Source organism: Elephas maximus, chromosome 12 (genome assembly GCF_024166365.1).
Source record: "Elephas maximus indicus isolate mEleMax1 chromosome 12, mEleMax1 primary haplotype, whole genome shotgun sequence".
Classification (NCBI taxonomy): domain Eukaryota; kingdom Metazoa; phylum Chordata; class Mammalia; order Proboscidea; family Elephantidae; genus Elephas; species Elephas maximus.
This window is the reverse complement of record NC_064830.1, coordinates 99549447-99556566: the sequence shown is the minus strand read 5'-3', so window position 1 is coordinate 99556566 and position 7120 is coordinate 99549447.

The following is a 7120-nucleotide window of genomic DNA, read 5'->3' as shown; positions in this document are numbered from 1 at the left end:
TTTTGCACCCCATTCCTCATTTAAACTTCTTGTGTGAGAAGGGACAGTGGCGCTGAGTGAGCCCAAGGCAGCATGGAGATGCTGAAGAGGGCCTGGGCAGGAAAGGCATATTTGGCAGAAAGCCCAGGCTGCCCCACCTTGCCCTAGGGCACCTTCTGCTCACAGGTGGGGTGGCAGGGACCTAGAAGCCCTCCAACCCCAGGCCAGGTAGGGAATGGATGGAGTTTCAGCAGGTGGGAACTCAGAGGGCCTAAAGCGGGTGGGGAAAGGTAGGACATGGTGGCCCTGCCTGGGTCCCGTTGCCCACACTGCATGGTGACTGCTGGACCCTATTAGAATCCAGGATATGGAGCTTAGGGATTTAATCAGCAGACAACAAGTGGTAAAAAGAACAAATTTCAAAGCAAGCAATAAGATAGACTGGCAAACATGCCATGGTCAGTGGACTCTCAACCTTTTAATAATTTTTTCAATCAAAACCGCTTGGTGACAGAAAGTATGTTATGCAACATTGGGGTTACTCTATAACTCTTGTCCTCTCTCAGGAGTTCGTTTCAACTGACTGCTTTTTAGGAGTTCATATTGAGCAAACGTTTATGGAGGGACAGCGAAGGGTCAGGCATTGGGCTGGCCAATACCCTGTGTCCTCTCCAGTCAACTACCACCCATCTGTGTGTCATACTGTGGGGACTTGCATGTTGCTGTGATTCTGGAAGCTCTGCCAGCAGGGTCACCCATGGTGGACAGGTTTCAGTGGAGTTTGCAGTCTGAGACACACTAAGAAGAAAGGCCTTGAGATCTACTTGTGAAATCGGCCAATAAAAATTCTATGAATCACAACAGAACATTGTCCGATATAGTGCTGGGAGGTGGGCTCTGGGGTTGGAAGATCCTCAAAATACACAGTGGACATAACAATGGGCTCACCCATACCAATGATCATGAAGATGGCACAGGACTGGGCAGCGTATTGTTCTGCTCTACTTAGGGTCACCAGGAGTCAGAGCCCACCGGACAGCAACTAACAACAACATCTCTAGTCAAAGACTCCATCTGGTGCCTCACTTCCCACTTGCAGATCTAGGCCCCAACCCCTCTGCAGCCCTTGTCTGGTCTGTGGCCTCCTTGGGGAAAGGCAAGCATAATGTTTTACCACCATTTTATAGATTAGGCAACTGAGGCAGAGGGAATTCCAATCATTCACCCAGGGCCTGGGAGTCAGTCAAATTCTGAGAACCCCTACTTGCTAGCTGCCTACAGAACAGAGAGAATAGATCCCCTGGACTCCATAGAAGGCCCAGGAGCCAACTGGGCCAGGCTTCCAATCACAATCTTTTCTTGCTCCCCCATCTCTAATCTCTTTTCACAAACTCTTAACCATGTGTGGTTGAACAAAGTCAAAATCCCAGAAATTTATCCCAAAAAGCATGAGACAATATTAAAAAAGATTGTTTTATTGGGGTAAAGTATATATAACAAAACACATACCAATTCAGCAGTTTTTACTTGTACAGTTCAGTGACGTGGGTTACATTCATCATGCTGTGCAGGCATCACGATTGTTCTTTCCCAAATTATTCCACTGCCACTAACAGAAACTCTGTGCCCCCTAAACTAAGACTCTCCCTTCCCCTCCTCAGCTGATGGATTCAAACTGCCGACCTTTTGGTTAGCAGCCAAGTTTTTAACCATTGCGCCACCAGGGCTCCACCCCCCATCCCTGAAAACCATTAATAAACTTTGGTTTCTGTGTTGTTATTGTTGTTAGCTGCTGTCGAGTCAATTCTGACTCACGTCTACCCCATTTGTGCAGAGTGGAACTGCTTCATAGGGTTTTCAAGGCTGTGACCTTTTGGAAGCGGATTGCCAGGCCTGTTTTCCAAGGTACTTCTGGGTGGGTTTGAACCACCAAGCTTTTAGCTAGTAGTCAAGCACTTAACTGTTTGAGCCACCTATTCCACGTAAGTGAGATCATATAATATTTGCCCTTTTGTGTCTGGTTTCTTTTACTTAGCATGTCTTTTAGGTTCATCCATGTTTTAGCGTGTATCAGAACTTCCTTTCTCTTCATGGCTGAGTAGTATTCCATTGTGTGTATGAACCACATTTTGTTTATCCATTCATCTGTTGATGAACACTCAGGTTGTTTCCACCTTTTGGCTATTGTGAAAGGGGCTGCAATGAACATTGGTGTACGAGGAGACAACATTTTTGCGTGCAATTCCAAGAGCCATGTCACTATAGTGCCTATCAAGCCCAGTGACTTTTTCTAGGGGCCCTGCCCAGCATTGAGCCCCTTGCCGACTGGTCCATGGCTGAGCCTTCACCCCAAAGGCAGAGGATCCCTACTCTGACCTGCGACTTTCTTACTGCCTCACTAGCCCTGATGATAAACGGCCCCACCCAGCCACTATATTTTGACAGGAAAGTCAGCAAGGATAAGGTTGGTAAGAGTGGGTTATTCTCTCTTCTCCATAATGTCATCTCTCTTCCTCTTCTTGTTTCCAAACACTTCTCTGTCCAGGATTGTGCGAGTGAGTGCCATCTCTTCTGGGAAGCCTTCCTGGATGGCTCCATATCCCATTTATCTCTGACTTCCAAGCTCCCTCTGGAGACGATCTCACTCAGTGTTGCTGTGTAAGGCGCCTTTGTTAGGCTCTTGTTCAGGCTTTGGCTGTGGCGCACCATAGCACCAGGCAGATTGAAGACACAGTTCAGACTGGTAAAAGGCCCCCTTACCCTAGGGATAACCGTGTAATGCTCAGAATAGGACCTTATGAGCTGGAGTTTAGTGGTAGGCTGAACTAGGTTAGGCAGAGCCCCTGGAAGAAGCCAGCAAAGTAACATGGTTCCTTGGGAAGCCCTTGGAATTACAAGCAAAAATGCTAGGTGTTGGTTTATTTTCTGGAGAGATGGTCCTTTAATTTCACCAGATTATCCCAATTAAAGGTCAAGAACTACAGCTTGCAAACCCAGGCAATTTCAGCCAGTTTTCTCTTTCCCTCCTATGTTTGAAATGGGTCAGTTCAGGCAGCCTCACAAGGTGGAACATATTTATGTTTCTTCAGTGATTTACGAGCCTTCCCCCGTTCACACTGAGATCCACAAGCTGGATCCCTGCCACAGTGAGCAATTACGGTCTTCCCATTTAGAGCAAAATTTAAGTTAGTTGATGGATTAAATACATAATTTATTTTATTTTTTGTTGCTGTTGAGAATATGTACAGCAGAACATACACTCCTTCTACAATTTCAACCTGTACAATTCAGTGATATAGGTTACATTCTTTGAGTTGTATAACCATTCTCACCCTCCTTTCCTGAATTTTTCATCCTCCATTAGCATAAGCTCACTGCCCCCTAAGCTTCCCATCCAACCTTTCAAGTTGCTGTTGTCAATTTGATAGTTCTTTATAAGAGCACGATGCTGAAGGTAGATATTCTGTACTTTTTTATTGTTTGGCTTAAAGGAGATTTCAGGCGATATTTTTGGTTTAAGGTTTAAAGATTATCTCACAGTAACAGATTCAGGTGTTCATCCAGGCTTAATGGCTCCAGAATGTCTGGATTCCATGAGGATCTGAAATTTTCTTCTGCATTTCTCCCCTTTTAATCAGGGTTCTTCTGTAGAATCTTTGATCAAAATATTCAGTAATGGTAGTTCAGTACCATCTAGTTCTTCTGGTCTCATGGCAAAGGAGGCAGTTGTTCATGGAGGCAATTAACCATGTGTTTCATTTCCTCCCCCTGTCCCTGACTCTGCTTCTTCCTCTGTTGTTCCAGGAAAATAGAAACCAATTGACGTACCTTGGGTAAACACTGGCAGTCTCTTAAGACCCTGGGCACTACACAATGAACTAGGAGTAGACCAGAAGCACTAAAAATATTAGTGCAATTAACATGGATGTCTAATGGGATTTTCTTGATTTATGGTAATGTTACTATTTTTGGAAAGGTAATGCGTACGCATGGTAAAACATTAAAATGGTATAAGAGGATAATGCTTTTATACTATTAAGAATGATGTTTCTTTTGCATTTCAAGAGCTTGGTTTTAAAAGTATCTGGTGAGTGCATTAATACACCAATTTATATACAAATGAGAGACATGGCTGTATGGCTGTATGGTACCTTACTTTACACGTTCAGCATAACTCTTTTAAAATTTATTGTGCTTTAGGTAAAAGTTTACAGTGTAAATTAGTTTCTCATTCAAAAATTTATATACATTGTTTTGTGGCATTGGTTGCAATCCCCGCATTGTGTCATCACTCTCCCGCATTCCCTTTACACGGCAAATTCCTTGTGTCCATTCGTTCACTTTTCCTATCCCTTCCTGCCTTCTCATCTTTGCATTTGGGCAGGTGTTGTCCATTTGGTTTTGTATATATGCTTGAACTAGGAAGTACTTTCCTCACGTGTGTTACTGTTTGTTTCATAGACCTCTCTAATCTTTGGCTGAAATGTGGACTTTGGGGAGTAGCTTCAATTCTGAGTTAGCAGGGTATCTGGGAGCTATGGTCTTGGGGGTTCCTCCAGTCTCTGTCAGAGCAGTAAGTCTGGCCTTTTTTGGTGAATTTTAATTTTGTTTTACATTTTTCTCCTGTTTTGTCCAGGACCCTCCGTTGTGATCCCTGTGGGAGCTGTTGGTGATGGTAGCCAGGCACCATCTAGTTCTTCTAGGCTCAGGCTGGTGGATACTTTGGTTCAGGTGGTCCATTTTTCCCTTGAACTAATATTTTCACTGTGCCTTTTGTTTTCGTCTGCTCCGGACAGGATGGGAGCAGTAGATGTATCTTAGAGGCTGCTCACAAGCTTTTAAGACCCCAGATGTTACTCATCAAAGTAAGATGTAGAACATTTTCTTTATTAACTATTTTATGCCCATTGACCTAGATGTTCCCCAAGACAGTGGTTCCCCTCCCTCAGCCCCAGTAACTTGGTCCCTTAAGGTGTTCGGTGTGTCTAGGAAGCTTCTATGACTTTGCCATGGTCAAGTTGTGCTAACTCCCCCTCTATTGTGTGTTGTCTTTCCCTTCACCAAAGTTACCGCTTCTCTACTATCTAGTTAGTGATTTCTCCTCCTCACCACTCCCCTCCCTCATAACCATCAAAGATAGTTTTGTTTCTACGTGTAAACCTTTTTTTGGTTTTTTATAATAGTGGTCTCATACAATATTTGTCCTTTTGTGATGGACTTATTTCACTTAGCGCAGTGCCCTCCAGATTCTTCCATGTTGTGAGGTGTTTTGCAGATTCATCATTGTTCTTCATCATTGGGTAGTATTCCATCGTATGTGTGTACCGTAATTTGTTTATCTGTTGATGGGCAGTTAGGTTGTTTCCATCTTTTTGCTTTCGTGAATAATGCTGTAATGAACGTGGGTGTGCATATGTGAATTTTTGTGATGGCTCTTATTTCGCCAGGTTATATTCCTAGTAATGGGACTGCTGGATCATATGGTATTTCTGTCTCTTTGAGGAGGTGTCATATTGTTTTCCATAGTAGTTACACCATTTTACATTTCCAACTGCAGTTCATAAGACCTCCAATCTCCCTGCAATCTCTCCAACATTTGTTATTTTCTGTTTTTTTTTTTTTTTGATTTGTGCCAGAAACGTTGGGATAAGATGGTATCTCATTGTAGTTTTGATTTACATTTCTCTAATGGCTAATATTCACGAGCATTTCCTCGTTTGTCTTTGGCTGCCTGAAAATTTTCTTTCGTGAAGTGTCTGTTCATATCCTTTGCCCATTTTTTAATTGGATTATTTGTCTTTTTGTTATAGAGGTGTTGAAGTATTCTACAGATTTTAGAGATTAAACCCTTGTTGGATATGTTGTAGCCAATTATTTTTCATGGTCTATATGTTCTCTTTTTACTCTTTTGGCGAAGTCTTTTGATGAGCATAAGTGTATAATTTTTAGAAGCTCTCAGTTATCTAGTTTCTTTTCTGTTGTTTGTACATTGTTAGTTATGGCTTGTATTGAATTTATGCCATGGATTAGGTCCCCTAGCATTGCTCCTATTTTTCTTCCATGATTTTTAACAAATGGTACTGTTTCTTTTTTTTAAAGATGGACATCCAATTTTGCCAGTACCATTTGTTAAAAAGAATATCTTTTCCCCATTTAATGGACATTGATCCTTTGTCAAAGATCAACTGAACATAGGTGGATGGATTTACGTCAGTTCTATTCCATTCGGCTATGTCATTGTACCAGTACCAGGTTGTTTTGAGTATTGTGGCTGTGTAGTAGGTTCTGACATCAGGTACTGTGAGGCCTCCTATTTTTTTTTTTCCTCCTCGATAATGCTTTGTTTATCTAGGTCCTCTTTCCTTTCCATATAAAATTGGTGATTAGTTTTTCTGTCTCATTAAAGAGTGCTGTTGATACTTGGATCATGATTGCATTATATCTGTAGATTGCTGCTTAACAAAAAGGTCAGCAGTTTGACTCCACCAGTTGCTCCTTGGAAACCCTATGGGGCAGCTCTACTCTGTCCTTTAGGGTTGCTATGAGTTGGCAGCAACTCAATGGCAATAGATACTTTATTCTGATTAGTAGGTTTGTTAACTTTCTTTGTGTTTACCTTAAAATTTGCTGTATTTTTCTAAGTTTGCACTAGTTTTTTATTACTTGATATCTCCTTGACTTCTTCTCTGTTTGAAAATTCTATACCTACACTGTTTAGTCCCCCTTTTATTGTTTTGACATTGTCATCATTTACAGATTAATACTCTATTTCTGTGTTTTAAGTCTTTTAGGTTTGTTTTATTATTGAAAGTTCTTTACCTATGTTGGTATCTGGCTGATGCTGACCTGTGTGCTAGAATTTGGCTGTTTTCTGATGTTGTTGGTTCTCTAACCAAAGGATTCCCTTTAATATTTCCTGTAAGTTTGGTTTGGTTTTTATGAATTACCTTAATTTCTGTTATCTGGAAATATCCTAATTTTGCCAACGTATTCAAGAGTTTTGCAGGATGTATTATTTTTGGTCGGCAGTTTTTTTTCTTTCAAGGTTTTAAGTATGTCATCCCATTGTCTTCTTGCCTGCCTAATTTCTGCTGAGTAATCAGAGTTTAGTCTTATTCTTTCCTTTTTGTAAGTGACTTTT